At 41.0% G+C, this 21,491-nt stretch overlaps 1 long non-coding RNA gene across 1 annotated transcript in view; it reads right to left on the bottom strand.

The window, feature by feature from the left end:
• Positions 1 to 19,918, bottom strand: part of LOC140907476 (uncharacterized) — a 100,901-nt gene extending 80,983 nt beyond the window's left edge. The window contains exon 1 of the long non-coding RNA XR_012157505.1: positions 19,772 to 19,918. This is a non-coding gene — a long non-coding RNA (uncharacterized lncRNA). The remainder of the gene's footprint in view (positions 1 to 19,771) is intronic.
• Between the last annotated feature and the right edge of the window lie 1,573 nt (positions 19,919 to 21,491).

Below are 21,491 nucleotides of genomic sequence, written 5' to 3'. Positions count from 1 at the left end.
ATTTTCTTCCTTTAGACTAATTCATTCCAAATTGAGAAATTGTTTGGGACCTGAAAAAGGAGGAAAGTTTGTTTTTCTTTTCCAGATTATGAACAAACAGGAAAATGAAGGTGAAGATGACTGAGTTAGCTGCAGAAGCCAATATTTTAAGTTTCTCATGTTGATCTGGCTGACATAGTCCATTTAATATTTCATTTAACTATTTTAATTAAACAATTAACAAAAACAAACCTGATTTTAAAAAACTTGAATGTTTAGCTAAATTCAAAAATTAATATGCTTGTTTTGTTAAAATATTATATGTTTGCTGTTGAATAAAAAAATCCAGAATACATAACGTTGTTGTTTTAGTTAAATAAAACAATTTAAATGTCTATCTGGTGATGTTCTCCTAATACAGCATGGCAAGAAAATCCTCCAAATATTAATGATTAACCTGTTGAACTGGAGATAGTTCACCTCCCAAAGACTTCATAAGTATCTGCTTCAATTACCCTTGGTAAATGTAATAACCAAACAATTATTCATTTTCTGACATAGCTGTAAAACTAATCTGAAAAGTTTTCAAAATAAATCACTTTAAAAATGTATAGTGTGTACCTTCTAAAAATAAAACCTACATCTATCTCTGAGTTGTGAAGAATATGTATTAAGGTTATAACTACCAACAAGAATGAACTTTTATGTAGAAATCCATGATTAAATCAAGTATTTTAATCCAAGTCTTTTAAACCCTGGTTAAAATCTTATAAATTCCACTGAGGTTTTATAAATGATCCTAACAGTTATGTTACATATTTTTCCAACTCATCAAGGAAAAATGTTTTGCCACAGAGGAAAAAGTTTGTAATGCTTCACTTGATAAGATGGACAGCAATATCTTGGCTGGGGGAGGGGGCAGAAAAAGATTTACCTCCTTCTCTCCGTATAGACTTCTCTGTTGCCTTACCAAACTATTGAAAAGTTGACAGCCTGGGCACAAAACCTGTCCACTTTTTCCATGAAAACAAAGAAAAAAATTAATGATATTTTACTTGACCTTTATTATTTCCCAGGTGAACAAGCAAGACAAATTTTGCTAAGCTTTTCTAATTTAACAAAATCAGTTTGCTTTTAATAAATATTTGTATTAATATTTACTCTACAAATGTGTTTTTAAAAAAGTGTAAATGGGGGCCTACTTACAATGGTTTGAGTCTGGCATAGTGTGAGCTGTGTAAGTTTCCTCAGATAATTATGTGAATGTACCTTTCTCTTCACTTGTAACATCCAAGCTAATCTGATTCTGGGCCTCTTAAATAGAGATCACCACCACCAGTAAAGTATGCGATGAGTAAAAAGTGTCCATTCAGGAATAGATTAAGATCAAACTTATTTAATTAGAAACTACATCTGAATTCAAGATTCTACTAGCTCAGAGGTGGGCAAACTACGGCCCACATCTGGCCCACAGGACTGTCCTGCCTGGCACCTGAGCTCCTGGCTGGGGAGGCTAGCCTCCGGCCCCTCCCCTGCAGCCTCAGATCACTGCACCACCAGCACTCTGGCCCGCCACTCCTGCCGGGCAGCGCGGCAATGGGGCTGCGAGCTCCTGCCACTCCGAGTGACATGGTAAGGGGGGAGGGGGGTTGGATAAGGGGCAGGGATTCCTGGGGGGCAGTCAGAGGACAGGGAGCGGTTGGATGGGGTGGAGGTTCTGGGGTGGGGGACAGTCAGGGGACAAGGGACGTTGGATAGGCGTGAGAGTCCCGGGGGGTCTGTCAGGGGGTGGGAGTGTGGATAGGAGTCGGGGGGGGCAGTCAGAGATAGGGAGCGGGGGGGAGGGGTTGGGGCCTGGGTTCCCAGGAGGGGGCAGTCAGGGGACAAGGAGCAGGTGGGGTTGGATGGGTTGGGGTTCAGAAGGGGGCAGTCAGGACGTGGGAAGGGGCAGATAGGTGGAGGCACAGCCTTCCCTACCTGACTCTCCATACAGTTTCACAACCCTGATGTGGCCCTCAGGCCAAAAAGTTTGCCCACCCCTGTACTAGCTTCTATCACTCTCCATGGATTTTTCAGTAAAGATGATGAACAGGGGGAGAAAAACAAAGAACATCCCTTCTTCCTTTTATCAGCCAAAGGCTTGGAGGCTTTGTATTTATTATACCTACTCAATGGAAATTACAAGAGACCGAGTCCCTTAGTAATTCCTAGGACAGAGGTAAAAATACAAGTGCCGTCCTCTTTTCCAGCAACAGTGAAAAGGGGAGGCTTGGCTTCTCACCTGCATGAGGCCCCTGAACACCAGAGTGTCCTCTGTTTATTCAGTATTTGGCAAAAAAATTAAGTCCTATGAGAGTGAACCAGGACATTGGTGTATGTGTGAATGACTAGATGGGTGGGGAGAGAAAGAATTGCTGCAACCAGGTAAGAAACAAAATAGGATAAGGAAAACACAAAGAATTTTTGGGGAGGGTGAGGGACAAAAATAGAGGTGTAGTGGAATACAATGTAGGGAAGCGAAATGGACATAAGGGAGTGTACATATATCCTACCCCTATTACTTCTCCATGATTTTGATCAAAAGTGTACGTTGCAGCTCTGGATCAGCAGCAACTAACAGTATTCCCAAAACCACTGTGTTTAGTGAGAGGGGCAAATGGGGAAAGGAATGAAGGGACAGGCTGACTGGGGACAGGAAGAAACAGGATGGAGCAAACCAGTGACTAGACATGGAAGAAGATGTGAAGGTGCAGGGATAGTGAGCAACTGGCATGCAGTTGGATGCCAGGAACAGCTGAGGGCAGAACCAGAAGATATGAGGAATGAGGAGGAACCCCTCAGTAAGCTACAGCATGAAGTAGAGAGAGGATGACTCCCAAAGAAGGGGGAGCATAAAAAAGTGGGGAAGAGGGTTCTTGGAGGAAGCCCCCAGCTGGGAGCAATAGCACCAGATGAAGGCAACTTGGAACTGAACATGAATGGGCACTGACCTGACACCCCAAAACCCAAGTAAATGTTCCCTTTCCAGCCACTACTTTCTTTTATGTCTCACTACCAGAAATAGATTCTAAGACGTTGGCAGTTGTGAAGTCTTAATGAGCTCAGAGCCAATCCAGCTTTGAGTCCACTAGGCCAAGACTCAGATTAGCTTGCTCACCAGGAGCAACAGCCACATAACTCAGCCTTCCTATGTGGCCTCCTTTTGCCCAGAGTTCAGAAAAAGTGTATAGGGAGCCCAGAAGGATGTGGTAGGGCAGATATATTGTGCATTGCTAGCAGGGATATACTTCAAGTGAATAGGTGCAAGCAAATAGTGCAAGTAATCTTATTTAATTGATAAGCAAACTGTTCCATGTTCATGTGTACAATCATAAAACTTACTAAAGCGATATGGTTTAATAACTATTAAACAAGTACTATTAATTTAGAAATCTACTAGACACTATAAACTCAAAGAAAGGGTGCTTGTTTACTCCTCATTATAGTGTCAGTGAGTCAAAGAGTTGATCTTAAACAACAAAAGCCTGACAGGGCTGGCTGCATTTTCTTCTGTCAAATACAAGGAACAAAAAAGTCAAGTCTCAAGTAATTGTACTGATCACTGACTACATTTATAAAATGAATCAGTCTCTTCAAATCCAAATGTAAGATCCTACCCAAAGCTCTGAGAAATACTCCACCTTTCTTCCTCAATGAATTTATTGATGCCAGAAGTCATAGTGTATTTGTGGAAACTCTTAACCTTAGTGGGGAAAAAGTTAAGATGAACATGTGAGACCAAGGCCTATCAAGGTCAGGATCAGAAACCAATCTAGGATATTGGTTTAACGTACTAGCCTTACTTTTACGGTTTTGCCACTTAAATGTCAATATCATTAATTCAAAATATTAACTGTAAATTAAGGTTTTAGCCGTCTGCTTAATTTTTTTCTTATATCCCCCAAAAAACTACTCCAAAGACTGAATTCCTGCATTTATCCATACTCTCATTCTCAGGTGAAATCTTTGGCAAAATTCTGATGGTGACCTTTAAACATTTCAAAATCAGATACTTCCCTGAAACATAAAAGCAATCTAAATTCATCCTGCTAAAAAGGTAACATCCATAAAATACACTGTTGGGTTTACTACCATCAACTCAAACTTAACAGCAAAACATGATCTTTCCTACAAAATCTCCTCTCCCCAATCCTCACAAGTTCTCATTGTGAGCATACCATCATCCTGTGTGCGTCATTGAGGCCAATAACCCAAGAGGTCACCTGAAACTCCCCCGCCCTCCCTCCCACCGCCCTCTGTCCTCACACTTCCAGATAGCATCCCAGTCTTGCAAATTCATTCACTACATTTGTAAGATCTACGTCTTCCTTGGTCCACAGAGATAAAACCATCAGGCAGGTCTTCGTAACTTCTACTTATTCTAACCTTTTCCTCACTAGCCGCCAAAACACCCATTTCACCCCATTCCTATTCCTAAAAAAAAATGTAGCCACAAAGATAATTATAGCTCCTGGTCATCATTCTGACCATATGACTTGCTTTCTTCAAATTCTTCACTAAGTTGCCACAGCACATCAAGGTCAAATTTTCTATAATTACTTTCAAGGCCCTACATAACTCTGACCATCTCTTCTTAACCAGCTTTGATTTTATTCTTTAGGAAATGCATGTATTGTTCATTCATTAAGCCTTTTTCAGTAGTATTCTTGCTACTACTTATTTGAAATAGAAAATAAACAGAAATAGATTCTATTTGTTAAATTTCCCTGCATTTGGAACAAAATATTAACCTATAAGGCAAATAACTAATTGGTACACATTAAACACATTTCAACCACCACCAGACCAAAAGTCAATAGAAACATAAACAACAAACAGAAACAAAGGCAGAAGCAATAAAGAGAAAGTGGCTTAACTTGATAACTGCCTGGTATGCTCCACACTCACCCTCCCTCTCAAGCCTCTTAGTAAATTTATATTGATTGTAATTATATTGAACTATTAGTTCAAAGTTTATTTAAACGGAGGCTTTTCAACTGCTGAAGTCAGCAGCAATGCTATTCATGACTCCACGCCTATGAGAACAGACCCATTTTCCCTTCCTGGAACAAATCTCAAACAATCTGAAACCTAGGACTGCAATGTTCGACTTCATGAACTAAGTGCTTACTCAGCAGGCATCCAAAAAGTAATGCATTACTCCACTTAACCATGCTAGCACTATTATCCATTTTACATAAGAATCCATAACAATAACAAGTGTATTGTTTGACATATTGCAAAACATATGGGCAAACAACAGATATTTTGTCTGACCCCTTTCAGGTAAATTAATTTCCTTAACAGTGACAAAATGTCACAAGAACAGCAAAACAAGACAACACAGAAAAAAATTATCTCCACTAGTGGAGAAAGCCTATGGCAACCCAAATATATTCAGTGAGATGAAATGTCTATGTTAAAAAATAAACTGTGCAGAAGTAATTTTCTATTCCTACTGTACAAGCTTCATCTTTTGAGTCATGTATAGTATCAAATGCTATACTTCACAGTAAACTAATTTTATGAAATCATATGGTTGTCAGAAAGAGACAGCACTATTTTATTTATTATTTATAAGGCACCTATCCAGAGCGCCATTCCATTAGAGGAATTCATTTCATTTTAACCTTATGTTTCACATGCAGTACAAATGATTATTTTTAAAAATAGCTAATGACATTACCTAAAGCCCAAAATCTAAACACGAAGCAAAGTCAAATATAAACAGGAATGATGTCCACACAAGTTTTATACAGTGTAGTTTCTAATCTTATGTATTTTTTACCAAGGCAAAATACATCAATTTAGAAAATGTAATCAATGTTCTTTAACATTTGTGATTATGAGGGATTACCTTCAGGATCAAAAGCAGCACTACATGAATACCAATCTCAAATGATATTGCAAGAAGAAATTTTCTCAATTTTCTAGTCATATGACAAAATAAAGTAAATTAAGACAATTAAATCATTTAAGATTTTTGACAGGATAGGTGTATGCTTAGTTATTGACATTTGTATCTCCATTTCCCTGCCACCCACAGTCGTTTTTCTTAAGGTTGGATCTAAGATTCCAGAGATTCCTGGAACAAACATTCCTGACTTGTTTTCTGTAACAACTGTTTAAAGTGAGTAAGCTGTAGAGCTGTAAAACTGAAATGTGCAATCTAAATTTCTAAATAAAGTCCAGTCCAAACATTAAGTCCTCCAAGATTTCTTATTACTGTAAATAATCTGAAAACTTTACTGATGATTGCTCAGTCCTGCTTTTGAGAAAGAACCATTTTACCTGCTGTAACAGAAAGCTGTCTGATAATTTTGTCTTTCACAGTGAAGCAGATCAATGAATATTTGTGACAGCTGGTGCCGCGACTATCCAATAAACCAGATTTAATGTTAAACTATTGTATTTTGTTATTGCATTTATACACTTGTTATCCAATCAAAGACACACTCCTAAAACAGGAATACTCAGACACCAAGTTGGGATGAAGACTCTTCAATTGGATACAAAATGTCAAAGGTAATTATGTCGACTTTAATTAGTAATTATGTGTGAGGTATCCAATTTAAAAGTCTAAAATACACATTCAAAGCATCTTTTAAAATGAGCAAATAAACCTTGCCCTGCACACAAGGTTGACTTTATAACTAAGTAGTGGAGCCAAACAAAATAGGCATGGACTTAATTAAATCTGTTGTTACATGTAATTGTGTAAGGATATTTTAATTAAAGGCCAACATAATACACAACAAGCTAATGAAGACTTAACACCTGGGCTAATAAAGCCCTCCGAGAATTAAAAACAGGGCTTCTGGCTACACAAGGAGACAAGTCAAGGCAAAACTGACAGACACTGACCATAGACACAGCTTGATCAGTCATAAATGCCTGAGACAGATGTTAAGACACAACATGCTGTTGTTAGGAGGGACAAAGCTTACTGCTATGTAACATTTTCAACTTGCTAAATCAACGGATTGTTACTAAATTCAGACACAGCTATGGTTGCTCATCACAGGGATAACCTAACACTTTATTGTCTATTTTTGGTAATATCCCCTTAAACTTAAAATGAAAAAACTATGTTAAGGTATCCGACATTGGTAGTAGAGACTTGGAAAACTACTGAGAGGAAACCCATCTCTAATTCCAGAGAATGCCAAATCAAAGGGAGAGGAAAAAATGTGAGCACTGTCAAAGGCAAGAGAACTGGGGAAACCCCAGTCTCAAGAGGTGCAGTGAAGAAGTTAACACTCCAGTCTAGACCCAGACAGCCATAAAATGTGTTGCGTACTGCAGCTGGGTACAGCGATGAACTGTTAGAAAACAAGAAAGCTTGTGCTGGCTGCTACAAAAGAATTCTGGAATTAAAAACATATTTCTGTTCTTGTAAAATTCAGCAAAACAAACAGCAATATAAATTGGTGTAACCATTACTTTTACCAATCAAAATCCTTAGCTGTACATTGAAAATTGGACCCAAGTCAAATGGCAGCTATTTTATTCCTGTCTGTTCCTAATACCATATAATGATGAAATCATTGAAAATTGTAGCTCAGGGCTTTGAAAGGTAATTTCTCACTGAGTTAGAAAAAAGCAGAACTAGTCTCAATTTTTTCATTTACTTGGAGGTTAATTTGATTACTGATGTTAGTAGTTGTCTGGTCAGAGCAAATGAGAGATGTTATATTTTAACTAACACTTTAGCAATTTAGAGACCCATTGGCAGCTTGACTTCTTTTTCTTTTCTTTTTTTTAAACTAGAGGGGAAATATATACAGTACATAGCACAAACACTGCAGAATAAGTCTTAAAGACTAATGTAATCATTAAAGCACTAATGCTGATAGGTTTTTTTTCTGTTAAGTGAACAGAATGTTTTTGAGAGGTGCTGGATTGAAAGCTCTCTGATCCCTCTATTCCTGTCAAACACGTCATTGTCCTCCCTGTCACTCAGGCTCAGTTTGTGCTGGAGGATCTTCAGCTCCTTCTTTTGCCCTGCACATTCAGGCCACGGCCAAACCCTGTTGCCTCTTCACCCATATAATTAAGATCCAACCTTTTCATTGTCCACACAGTTAAAACTCATCTCCAGAGTTTACTACTGCAAATTTCCCCCTCTTTAGTGTAACCTACATCAGTTTCCCTCCAATCCATTCAAAATGAAGCCAATAAGATGATCTGACCAGATCATCCTACTCTTAAAATACTTCTATGGCTTCACACTTTCTTCACTGGATAAAGCTGAATTTTCTTGTTCTCTCCCTTAAGACTCTACATGTCTCTGCCTCTCTGTACCCTGTTTCTCTTTCTCTCCCCTAGCCAGCTCCAAGATTTTCTTCAATAATCCCAGCAGCACATGAATGCCCTTTATGAGATGGGTCAAAAAACCCTTATTTTTATTTATATCCCGCCTTAAGGCCTACTTCTCCCATGACACCTACAATTAGCCAAAATCATCTACTTGTTTATCTTAGAAAGTACTCCATCATACTCTGCACTTCACTGAGTAACCATGTAATGGTTTTGATATTATATCTGTCCTTCCTCACCTACACCTCACTATTATTTACATTATGGAATCACGTAGGCACCCCTCTGTGCAAACATGGAATATTAAGTCTCTGCCCTGAAGAGTTTTCAAGCTAAATAGACATGGCAGACAAATCATTAACAGAGAAAGGATACTATATGCAAGCACAATGAATAGTGTGATGGTCAGCAAATGTCACGTTAGTGCTACAACTTGTGTTTTGTTCCCATGTTTTATTGCGGATTTGGGGGCACGGTTAAACTTTGTTGGGATAAGATTAGCTAAACAGAGACAAAGAAAGAGAGGGGAAGGAATTCATGCAGATTTAGGTTGAAAAAACGACTGAGGAAGGAGGTGGGAAGAAGTTGAAGTGGGCAGCTAAACAGCAAAGGAGAGAGAAAGTCCAGAGTAAAATCTGTAGAAAGCTATCAGGCATTGACATCATCATCAGTGTCTGAAAGTCCCTGCAGCAGCTGCTCACCCCTGGTCCTGACAGCTGCATTTCTAGGTAGCCCATCCCAGCCGTTTCTCTTTCTTCTTCAGGCTCACATGGCTGGAGCTATATGGACCCTGATATCCCTAAAGTAGAGGTGTCCCCTGAACAGTTCTGAGTTTAGGGTGCAGTGGGGGGAGGGGAAGAGATGAGAGGGAATTAACCCCTTGTGTCCTATCTCAACTTAGTTGTGAGCTACCTCAACTGAGATTACCAAAAAGGATGAGTTAAAACCATGGTCAGATGCCAGCAACAGCAAGAAGTCGTCTAAGAAAAAAGTTTCACATAGTTTCACTGAACAGCTATAAAATGGCAATGCCTTTCACTTGCTATTGACCCAGTTCAGATTGAACTCCTGATCTATAGGTAAAAAGCTATGTACTGTAGTCCAATTCCAGTACCTGGAGCTCAGAAAATGTAACTGACATGACCAAGGACAAAGCCTACTAACCTGGGAGAAAAATATCTGTGCTACTATGCCAACCAAGGCCATACAATCCCACACCATATACAAATTAGGACAATAAAAGAGTGCATTACATTTTTGTACTGTTTTTACACCACTCTTTCTTTACTATAATAAATCATGAAGTATCTTTTCCTGAGTTGTCTTCAATGTCTGTCTCCTCTTCTGCCCTCTCCCCTACCCTCACACCCTTAATTACTCTCTCCTCTTACTTCTCCCACTTCTTCCCACAAAGTCTACCCAAAACGTAAGTTTCTCTTCTTACCTGGATCTGGTAAACTTCTAGTCTTGGAGAGGGCTTTGTCTAGTTGATTCACTTGGATTATCAAATCCCAAAGGTACAGAGTCCTGTTTGATAGGTTTAGGATTCTTCTCTCCAGAATCATCTCCTTTCACTAAAGCAGTGGCATGCATACATTGCTACCAGAATCATATGGAAGTTCAGCTAGGTTTGGAACCAGGTGATTGCGTCACTGGTTTCTTCTGTATTGGGGACCTTAATTAGTCTCAACTCGGCATGATATCAGAGTGCACCTATGTCCAGTGACACCATTGCTTTTTCCTGATCCAGTTTCATCAGGACTGATTCCCCTCAAACTCATACTCCATTCTAATGGGCAAAGCGATCACACACATAAATTATGCACATACTCTCCTATACCTGTGGAGGTGTAATCCACGTGATAAATTTAGCAGTCACTTTTGAACACCTCAGCTAATCTCTGCCAACTCCCAAAATTTATTCTAAATAGCTGCCATTTAAAAAAAAAGATCTGACAAAAATGTTTTCAACTCGTCTCTCCAAATATGAAATTTCCTTCCAAAGTTACATCTGCCCAAGTCCCAGGATGAGACAAGATTCAGTCTGGGGATAAGAGAAGCTTTTCTATCCTTAATGTCATAATTTAAAGTATGTCATTGTGGAAATATGTAAGTAAGCTAGTAGGATTCAGAGTAGCAGCCACGTTAGTCTGTATTCGCGAAAAGAAAAGGAGTACTTTTGGCACCTTAAAGACTAACGAAGTTATTTGAGCATAAGCTTTCGTGAGCTACAACTCACTTCATCGTATGCATTCAGTGGAAAATCCAGTGAGGAGATTTATATACACACAGAACATGAAAAAATGGGTGTTATCATACACACTGTAGGGAGAGCGATCACTTAAGATGATTACCAGCAGGAGAGCGGGGGGCGGAGGAGGGGGGAGAAAACCTTTTGTAGTGATAATCAAGGTGGGCCATTTCCAGCAGTTAACAGGAACGTCTGAGGAACAGTGGGGGGGGGGGGAATAAACATGGGGAAATAGTTTTACTTTGTGTAATGACCCATCCACTCCCAGTCTCAATTCAAGCCTAAGTTAATTGTATCCAGTTTGCAAATTAATTCCAATTCAGCAGTCTCTCGTTGGAGTCTGTTTTTGAAGTCTTTTTGTTGTAATATTGCGACCTTTAGGTCTGAAATCGAGTGACCAGAGAGATTGAAGTGTTCTCCGACTGGTTTATGAATGTTATAATTCTTGACGTCTGATTTGTGTCCATTTATTCTTTTACGTAGGGACTGTCCAGTTTGACCAATGTACATGGCAGAGGGGCATTGCTGGCACATGGCATATATCACATTGGTAGATGTGCAGGTGAACGAGCCTCCGATAGTGTGGCTGATGTGATTAGGCCCTATGATGGTGTCCCCTGAATAGACAGTTGTCAACGGGCTTTGTTGCAAAGATAGGTTCCTGGGTTAGTGGTTCTGTTGTGTGGTTGCTGGCGAGTATTTGCTTCAGGTTGGGGGGCTGTCTGTAGGCAAGGACTGGCCTGTCTCCCAAGATTTGTGAGAGTGATAGGTCGTCCTTCAGGATAGGTTGTAGATCCTTGACTGCTGAATTGGAATTAATTTGCAAACTGGATACAATTAACTTAGGCTTGAATAGAGACTGAGAGTGGATGGGTCATTACACAAAGTAAAACTATTTCCCCATGTTTATTTCTCCCCCTCACCCCCCACTGTTCCTCAGACGTTCCTGTTAACTGCTGGTAATGGCCCACCTTGATTATCACTACAAAAGGTTTTCTACTCTCCTGCTCATAATAGCTCATCTTAAGTGATCACTCTCCTTACAGTGTGTATGATAACACCCAATTTTTTCATGTTTTGTATGTATATAAATCTCCTCACTGTATTTTCCACTGAATGCATCCGATGAAGTGAGCTGTAGCTCACAAAAACTTATGCTCAAATAAATTGGTTAGTCTCTAAGGTACCACAAGTACCCCTTTTCTTTAAGCTAGTAGGCAAATTCATAAACCAGGGAAGAGGGAATAAAGTAACCAACCACCACTTAGTCGATCTCCCTTTCTTTAAGGCAGGTTTCATTATTAAGATGATGCAAAAAAATTCAAAATAATACAAACATTGGGTAACCAGCTGGAAAGGGCGCATACAAACCACTGATTTCTTTCAAAGTGTTTTGCAATGGTTTTGACACCCAGAGTGATATAAATGCAGTTCCCTCTAACCACAGTAACACACAAACTTCCTGTATGTAACATTTTCCTCCATAGTGCTGTTCACTGTTCTTTCATCAGACTAGGAAGTGAAAGTTACAAGAGTCCAGCTTTCTGAACACTTTAAAGAACAGGATTCTTTTAAATGTTGCCTGTTATATTTTTCCTGGAAGGAAGTAAAGTTAACAAGGCATAGGCAGTGTAAGTGTTATGTGAAAATGAGAATCTACAGTTAGAAAAAAACAAGATCAAATTCTTGGCCTGCTAGTCTAGACAACTGGATACAATGCGCATAACGATTCATTCATAATGAACTATAGGTATCACCACAGGCAGCACCTCAGTCCTGGAGGAACTTACATGTGTGGTTACCTTTAACCAGGTCAAGACTGTAATTCACTAGCCTGACAGTGGAGAGGGACACTTCCTCAGTCCAAGACCTGACAGGATGCTATGACCAAGAGTGACAGAACCTGCAGAATGGTTCAGAAGTACTGCAAAACCTGCCAAGTTCTCCATTTCAAAGATAACTTGTCAAGCAGTCAGTCATTTAAGACCTGCATAGAAGCAGTTTATTATGATGTTCTCTCATGCTTTTGTTCTGAATAGATACTTTGTTTTATGAAGGTTGGCTGTCACTGCCCTGGGGAGAACAGGACTGCAAGTGCTGAACTGAAGTCAGACTTACTCAGGTGATCAGTTAATTGCAGCCCAAACCCCAATCTAGAAAGCTGTGGGATCCTGCTCTGAGGAAGATCTCGGACCATCGCCTAATACAGGTGCCCTCAGGGAGGCCATAAAGAGGTCAGAGGTACAGTTACGTTGAGAATTGACACATACCGCTTTGTTTTTTTCAGCGTACAGAAGTGATATAAAAAGCCAAAGGAAAAAAGAACAGATTATATTATTAACTTTCCCCCCAACTTATTTATCAGCAACATAGGTTGAGGCCTAAAGGAGGAAACAGGATGCCACTGACTCATGACTGAGAGTCAAGCAAAGCACCCATTTTCAAATAACTGTGTCCAGTATTTGGTTCTATGTAGAGATATTCTATATTGTTGGGATGGAAAGGAAGTAGGCACAAAATTATCTTTATTAACATAAAGTAATTAGAAAATAAGTTATGTTCACTGAACATAAAACAGCCCCACTTTCCAATTCCCCCAGCCACTATCATTCCAGTACAAAAGACTTAAGGAAAGCAGGACAGCCAAGGTCAGGCATCAGTACTGTTCTACAAACTAAAAACAATCTCAACTAAAACAACAAACTAAGGGCCAAAATTTCTCCTAGACTAACTCCATTGATTTCTATGGTCTTATTCTAACAGTGACTACATTCCTAAACACTTCTTTGCATTCTTCCTGAATGCACTAGGACCAACTTGTCATTCTAAGCCTGCTCCTTCATTATATTTCTGGAGTTTCTTTAAAAGACACCATTATTTAATGTGTTTAGATTGTTAAAACTTGGAAAAGAAAGGACAAACGCATTTAAATCAAGTGACTTACCAAATATTTTGGTTCATGCTGATGGATTCACTCTGTGATAGGGAATCATGGGACCTGGGTTCTGACTACAGCTTCATCATTGACTTGCTGTTAAGCCTCAGATAAATCACTTGCCTCTCAATGAAAAGGATATTCACCTTTGTAAAGCACCAACATCTATGGATGGAAAGCACTATAAAACCAGCAAGTATTAATCACATGAATAATTTAGAGAAAATTCTTTGCTCATTTTTGACTACCTTGTGATCAAAGACTGAAAAGTGGCTATGTAGAGATGGCACTTTATTACTCAGATTTATTCAAGTTGTAGTCAGAGTTATACTAAACAGAGCACATTTGATATGGGAACCATTATGAAATTAACATAAAATCTACAATGCCATTTTTACAAGTTACTTTTCAAAGAAGATCTTATAGAATTACTTAATGTGGTTAGAAAGTGTACAAAATAACTATCTTACAGAAGATAATTTAGGTAACACATGCATACTCTGTAGACTGAATAGAAACAAACCCATACTGCTTCTGTAAAGGAAAATCTTGCTTCTCTAATCTACAGGAATTCTTTAAATATATATCAACAAAATAGTGGGTAAAGAAGAAACACTTTCAAGAAGGCTTCTGACAGTATTCCTCATAACAAGGCTGTTAAGGAAAACTAATCATGATATAAGTAGTACATTACTACTACACAAAAGAATATGGCTTAGAGATAGAGAAAATGCATATGGACTATTTTTAGAATGGCAAAAGGTTAATGGTGGGGTTTCTTACAGCTCAATACATCAGAACTAGCAGAAAAAAAGTATTTAGATTAGTCAACACTACAGAAGATTGAACTTCAAAGATATCTACAAAACCTAGATGAATGTACAGCATGATGGCTGATTAAATTTATTGTTGACAAATGCAAGGTAATGCATACTGGAAGGAATAATTTAAACTACTCATATGTATTGCTGTGTTCTACATTTCCCTAACCATTCATAAGAGAGCTGAGCATTATTGTGGCTAGCTAAATAAAAAACAAGAACTTAGTAGTATTTGTAAAAGGGTGAGATATTTGTATGGATAGTAAAAACATCAACAGTACAAAAGGTATATATTAAAAATAAAAAATATTTTAAGGGATACAAACTTTCATGCTTTAGGCCATATGCCAACTAGTAGGTTATAGGAATTTGTAGAAACCTTTGCTATAGTCACGTTATTCTACAGTTATATATTATGGGGTTTTTTTAAACTTCTTTTGAAACATCTGGTTTTGGCCACTGTGGGAGCAGAATACTAGTCTAGATCAGTGGTTCCCAAACTAGGGGTGACGCTTGTTCAAGGAAAGCCCCTGATGGGCTGGGCCAGGTTTGTTTACCTGCCGCATCCGCAAGTTCGGCCAATCACAGCTCCCAGCGGCCGCGGTTCATCGTTTTTGGCCAATGGGAGCTGCAGGAAGTTGCACGGGCCGAGGGACATGCTGGCCACCACTTCCTGCAGCCCCCATTGGCCCAGAGCAACGAACCGCAGCCATTGGGAGCTGCGATCAGCCGAACCTGTGGACACAGCAGGTAAACAAACCGGCCCGGCACACCAGGGGCTTTCCCTGAACAAGCGGCAGCCCTAGTTTGGGTACCACTGGTCTACATGATCACCGGTCTGATCCAGCATGGCAATTCTGATGTTACACGGGAATAAAATTAAAATATCAAAAATATCTAGCTACAGTTCTAGAGGGTCCATAAGACCCCATGCCTTCCTTGGAACGTAAGTCCAATCCTGTTTTAACAAATAACCATATTTGTTTCTTACAGTAAAAAGAAAGTATTACTCTCAAAGCATATATAAAGAAAAAAGTTATATACTACATAATAATGGGCATGTTTATCAAATATGTGTATTTCATGCTTCATGCTAAACATAGTTCACACATTCCTGGTTTAGGGTTATCAATAACTCAACCACAGGACCTTGAATATTTATGGATCAATATGCTAACTCAGTGGCTGTCTAACTTTATCAACCTGAGGACCCCACGCCCCTCTGCTCAGCCCCAGGCCCCGTCCCCAGTCCACCCTTTCCCCAAGGCCCCACCCTCGCCCCTCCTCTTCCCCGCCTCCTCTCCCTCCCCTCCCAGCACCTCCTGCACTCTGGGAACACCTGGAGTACCCTTGCGGACCCCAGTTAAGAGAAACGTTGTGCTAACTAACAAATCCTAGGCAGGGGTACCAGTGGGGGTATGTTATAGACAACCAAATCAACCAGAGAATAGCTAAGTTACTCCTTAAACAATTGTCCATAACATGTGGGGGGGAAACTGTGTTGCTATAGGAGACATATGCTGGAGGTCTCATTCAGCCTGTAGTAAAACATCATTGGGGTTTCCAAAAATTATAGATAACACTTTTCTAATATAAAAGGCATAGCACCACACAAGGTAACTATTTTGTGCTTTATGATAGATAAAGATGAATTAATCACAGAACTGGAAGTTGGTGATTGGCAAAGGAGCAATGATAATTACTTGATTACATTAACAATGAGACCGGTGGCACCTTAAAGATTAACAGATTTTTTGAATAGGGACCGGCTGGCTCACTACAAAAGCAATTTTTCCTCTCTTTGTATTGACACGTCCTCATCAATTATTGGGAGTGGACCACATCCACCCTGATTGAATTGGCCTTGTCATCACTGGCTCTCCACTTGTAAGATAACTCCCTTCTCTTCATGTGTCAGTATATTTATGCCTGCATCTATATTTTCACTCCATGCATCTGAAGAAATGGGGGTTTTACCTACGAAAGCTTATGCCCAAACAAATCTGTCAGTCTTTAACGTGCCACTGGACTCCTCGTTGTTTTTGTGGATACAGACTAACACTGCTACCCCTCTGATACTGGATTACATTCGATATGGACAAAGAGAGGACAGACTAAACCAGTAGATATTAAATGGCAAAAGATTTAGTTAACGCAGAGCTAAGGTTGCCCAGTGGTAGCTCGTGCCCTTCCAGAATGTCGAAGTCAGCAAAACTCAAATTTCTGAAATACAGAATTAAGGTAAATGTCCACAAAACTTTAACTCTGCCCCACCCTTGTGCTGCAATAGCCATTGGGAATTATCTGTATGCATACCAGCTGTATTCCTTGTGTTAGCTGTACTGAATTGTGGAGGAATAAGCTGGAACAGGTTGGAAGAGCTCTGATTGTGATATGAGGAGATCTGGGGATTAGTTTGAGAGGCACCACAGAGCTGTGACTGTGATATAAGGAGATCTGCATCTGAGTCCCCATAAATGTCATCTAAAGAAAGAACTGCATATGTACCTTCAGGTTCCAGTCCGCATCATTTCAATGCAGAATTGTATAGATTGTGTCCGTAGACAAAGGTACGGTCAATAGCGAGGTGGGATACCAAAGCAGTCTGTGGATTTAATGATGGGTGGGAGAAAGTAGAGGTTTAAGTGATATCTTATGTTCAAGCGTGAAGGGGTCAGAAAAGGATATAATGTGGTTGTTAAATTTATTAGGTGTGGTCTTCTTCTGGGGGAGCAGGCACAGCATTTGAGTGTAAGACAAATGCAGGTAGTGCCTGTCCACTAAAGCGACAAGGCAGAGCGCAAGTATGCACGCTATGGGCATGGTGGTGCATTGCTCAAAGAGGACAGAGCATTTTCCTTAATTCTATATTTCATGGTTTTCAGAAGTCTGAGTATTGCCGAACTGAACATTCTGGAAGGGCACAAGCTATCATCAGGCAACCTTAACTCTGTGTTAATGAAGATTTTTGTCATTTAATTTCTGTTTAAAAACTAAGAAAGAGAAAGTTTGTTGGTAGGAGTTAGTGGTCATTAAGATAGTTGTAGATCCCACCTTGGTTTTCAGTTGATATGCTACTGTGACTACGTAATAATCAAAAGCCCTAGCTTTTAATAGTGCTTTTCATCAGTACAACTCAAAGAACTTTACACCAGTATCCCCATTTTCATTTAACTACTCACGAAAACATAAGCAGCAGAAGCAAAGACTTTGGAAGCAGAGTATGGGACTAAGAAGGGTGCAGAGTCACCTCCCTATCTTGTGATCCAACAGAGAGCCCATGAGTAGCTTTTTGAAATAGCTTTTGCCTTCAATTGATCTATTTGTAGCTTCATTTGAATTATGAAATCACAAAGTATAAAAAATATGCACACACACACACCCTGCCACAGGTGTATGTCTAACAAATGACAGTTACTGTTGTCATGCTTAATTTAATCTGCAAACTATAGTTAAAACATAGGTTCACAAACCATAAAAGGGCAGGCGAACATCATTCATTGGCTCAGAAGTAACTAAAGTTATTAATTTAGAGTATGAAGCTGTAAAAATAATCAAATTCTTGAGACAACAAATTCTTCATCACAGGGGATTTCTCCCTCAGTGCATGCCTGGCATATTCTGGGTGCCATCACAATACAAATAATAGAAAAGCCTGCTGAAAATTGACCAACCATTATCAATGAACTTTATATTCCACTTCATTGCTTTCACCTCTGTACTTCAGAGGGACAGTAGCTAGAGCCTTCTGATACCAAAACTGGAGATTTCCATACCAGGTGGGAAATACGTTTAACAATGAACCTCTCAGCAATGACAGTAAGCCATGCATTTGTTATATTTTCAAAATACAAACAGGTTTGAAAACAGTAAAATCATTAGGTTCCTCTCTCTGTGGGCTATTATCAAGGAATATAAAATCCCAACCAGCCAAGCTTCAAATATAACAGTATGCGATGACTCAAAGTGAGGTATGCATACATCATATGATGTGAGGTTACTAATTCCATTTGATCTCTCTAAATTTTTTAATTAAATATTTTCAGTGTCAACAATGTAGACAAGATTTGTTTGGAAAACATTTGTAGAGTTTTTTTGGCCTAAAAACCTTGACAGAGATAATACAAGTAAACAAATAACTACTGTGTAATAAACAACAGACCTAAAAATAACATCCATCAATGAGCACATTTTACAAAAGCAAAGAAGATGGTCACTGGTGTAACAATGCTTTTCTTACATTGAGCTTTTCATCCATAAATCTCAATGGTAGGTATTACCACCAATTTTTGCCACTGGGGAAAACGGAAGTACAGAGAAGTGTATTTCACATGTCACACAGGAGGCAAGTGGCAGAACTGGGGAAAGAACCCAGGTCTCCTGGCTCCGACTCAGTGTTCTACCCACCAGAACATACTTCTTCCATAAAATAGATGAATGGTTTCTAAATGTTTACAAACATGTACAATCACAGCACTAAGGCAAGATGCCAATATGGCAGCAGCAAAACTTTTCCTAGGACTAGTCCGCAAAGGCTCCATGATGCAAAAAAAGCCATAAGGATCTTAATAAGCTTATGCTCAAATAAATTTGTTAGTCTCTAAGGTGCCACAAGTCCTCCTGTTGTTTTTAAGGATCTCTAGCTAAACCAAACTACTTATGGAGATATAGTACAGCACTCTAAGAGTATACAGCAGTTTATAACAGTTGAAAGTGTGCTAACAACAGTGCTTGCCTTGAAACTGATGCTAAGTAACTCAAACTACTATACTCAACAAATATGAAGGGAATGGTTAAATGTCTGAAACTGCGGTTTTTAAGGCAACAGACTGAGAATTAGAGTGAACTGAAACCAAAAGGTGAAAAGAACCAGGATGGTGGAGGGGAGGTGTTAGGGAGGGAAGGAAAGAAGGAAAATCTAACTTCTGTGAACTATTTATAAAGGACTGGGAGGAACTCTGACGTTTCTAACTTCCCAATAGTGGATTGAAAATATAACCAAAAAAAAAAAAAAAATCCAGGGAGGAAAATTTGATGACAGATCATGCCCCCTCCTCCCTACTCACTTCCACAGCCAGGAATGAAAGGGACACAGGGGGAAAAAAATCTGCTTGACACTGTCTGCTCTCAGTTTGTAATAAATTAACCTCCAGGCACCAATCAGTTCCCCAAAATGACCCTGAGGAAGTTTCTGTGAGGCGAGAGAGGGGCAGCCTACAGCAGCTCTAGCATACAGGCCTCACCGCCACTTCCTAGCGCCCCTGCTGCAACTCAGGCACAGCTGGGGGGTGAGAGAGGTCTGGAGCGAAGGGGGCAGGGAGGGAGGTGAGTGGGGGCGGGGTCACTTTTATTGCAGGAGACTGGGGTGGAGGAGGGCAGTGGGTCAGGCTGGGGGGGGAGGATAAGATGCTCTGGGGCTGGTTTTACCTGCTGCGGCCGCTGCGGCATGACGATCTGGTTCAGCCTCTCTCCCTCCCCGCCTCCCTCCCCGCCTGTGCTGCCCAGACCCACGCCGGCCCGGCAGCGACCCGCCCGGAAACCAGCGCAGAGAGGGGGGGGGGGGGGAAGCGGACGGGCTCTGCCCGCACACGGACGTACGCGCGCGCGCGTGGCACCGCCCCCTCACGCACGCACGCAGGCAGGCAGGCAGGCGCGCGCCAGGGCTGAGGGAAGCGGAGGCCGCCCACCCCGGCTGCGGGAACGCGCCTGCTCGCGCTCGGCCGGCCCGACCCCGCTCCGGGAGCAGGCGTGGGAGAAGCTTCCTGGGCGGGGCCGAGCGGCGCGGGGCTGGAGGGTGGGGGCTGTGAGGAGGGAAGCTTGGGTTGCCGACTTCCTATTTGCGGTACACGGAGTACTGTTGCCCCGCCCCTTTTCCGAGGCCCCTCCCCTGCCCCCTTCAGCACCCTGGCTCGCTGGCTCTCCCCAAGCGTGGGCGATGTGGGAGCAGTCGCGTCTCCTCCCTCTTTCCCAGCAGGGAGGCCAGCACAGGGGGCCCTGACCATGAAGCTTCATGACCCTGTGTTTTAGGGCGGGGTGGAGGCCTGGGTATGAATCATGTTATGAAGCAACCCACCCTCCTACCCCCAGTCAGGACCCACCCCGGGCACAAGACCAAGTCACAGATCCACCCTGAAGGCCTTGTGTTGAGCAGAGGCTCTATCCTGCGCCCTGCAGAGACATTCCCCAGCTGGCCATGCCCAGAGAGAACTGAAAATTGAATTCTGACAGAGAGCAGAGGTATCAATCTGTGGTGAGAGAAGATGGCGTTGGATAGGATATGCTGCCAGAGGGGTGGGATCCGATGCACTTCATCGGTCACTTCACAAGACCATATGTTTGAAAATCCCCTGTAAGATGGGATACTGTCAGGTTTCAGAGTAACAGCCGTGCTAGTCTGTATTCGCAAAAAGAAAAGGAGTACTTGTGGCACCTTAGAGACTAACCAATTTATTTGAGCATAAGCTTTCGTGAGCTACAGCTCACTTCATCGGATGCATACCGTGGAAACTGCAGCAGACATTATATACACAGAGACCATGAAACAATACCTCCTCCCACCCCACTCTCCTGCTGGTAATAGCCCATCCAAAGTGACCACTCTCTTTACAATGTGTATGGTAATCAAGGTGGGCCATTTCCAGCACAAATCCAGGGTTTCTCATCTCCCCCCACCCCCCCCCCCCCCCCCCCCCCCCCCACCACCACCACCACCACCACCACCTTTTTCCAAAAACCACACACACAAACTCACTCTCCTGCTGGTAACAGCCCATCCAAAGTGACCACTCTCTTTACAACGTGCATGATAATCAAGGTGGGCCATTTCCAGTACAAATCCAAGTTTAATCAGAACGTCTGGTGGGGGGGGAGGGGGAGGGAAAAACAAGGGGAAATAGGCTACCTTGCATAATGACTTAGCCACTCCCAGTCTCTATTTAAGCCTAAATTAATAGTATCCAATTTGCAAATGATTGGTTTATGAATGTTATAATTCTTGATATATGATTTGTGTCCATTTATTCTTTTACGTAGAGACTGTCCAGTTTGACCAATGTACATGGCAGAAGGGCATTGCTGGCACGTGATGGCATATATCACATTGGTGGATGTGCAGGTGAACGAGCCTCTGATAGTGTGGCTGATGTTA

Source organism: Lepidochelys kempii, chromosome 2, assembly GCF_965140265.1.
Source record: "Lepidochelys kempii isolate rLepKem1 chromosome 2, rLepKem1.hap2, whole genome shotgun sequence".
Classification (NCBI taxonomy): Eukaryota; Metazoa; Chordata; order Testudines; family Cheloniidae; genus Lepidochelys; species Lepidochelys kempii.
This window is presented reverse-complemented; position numbering and strand designations above follow the sequence as displayed.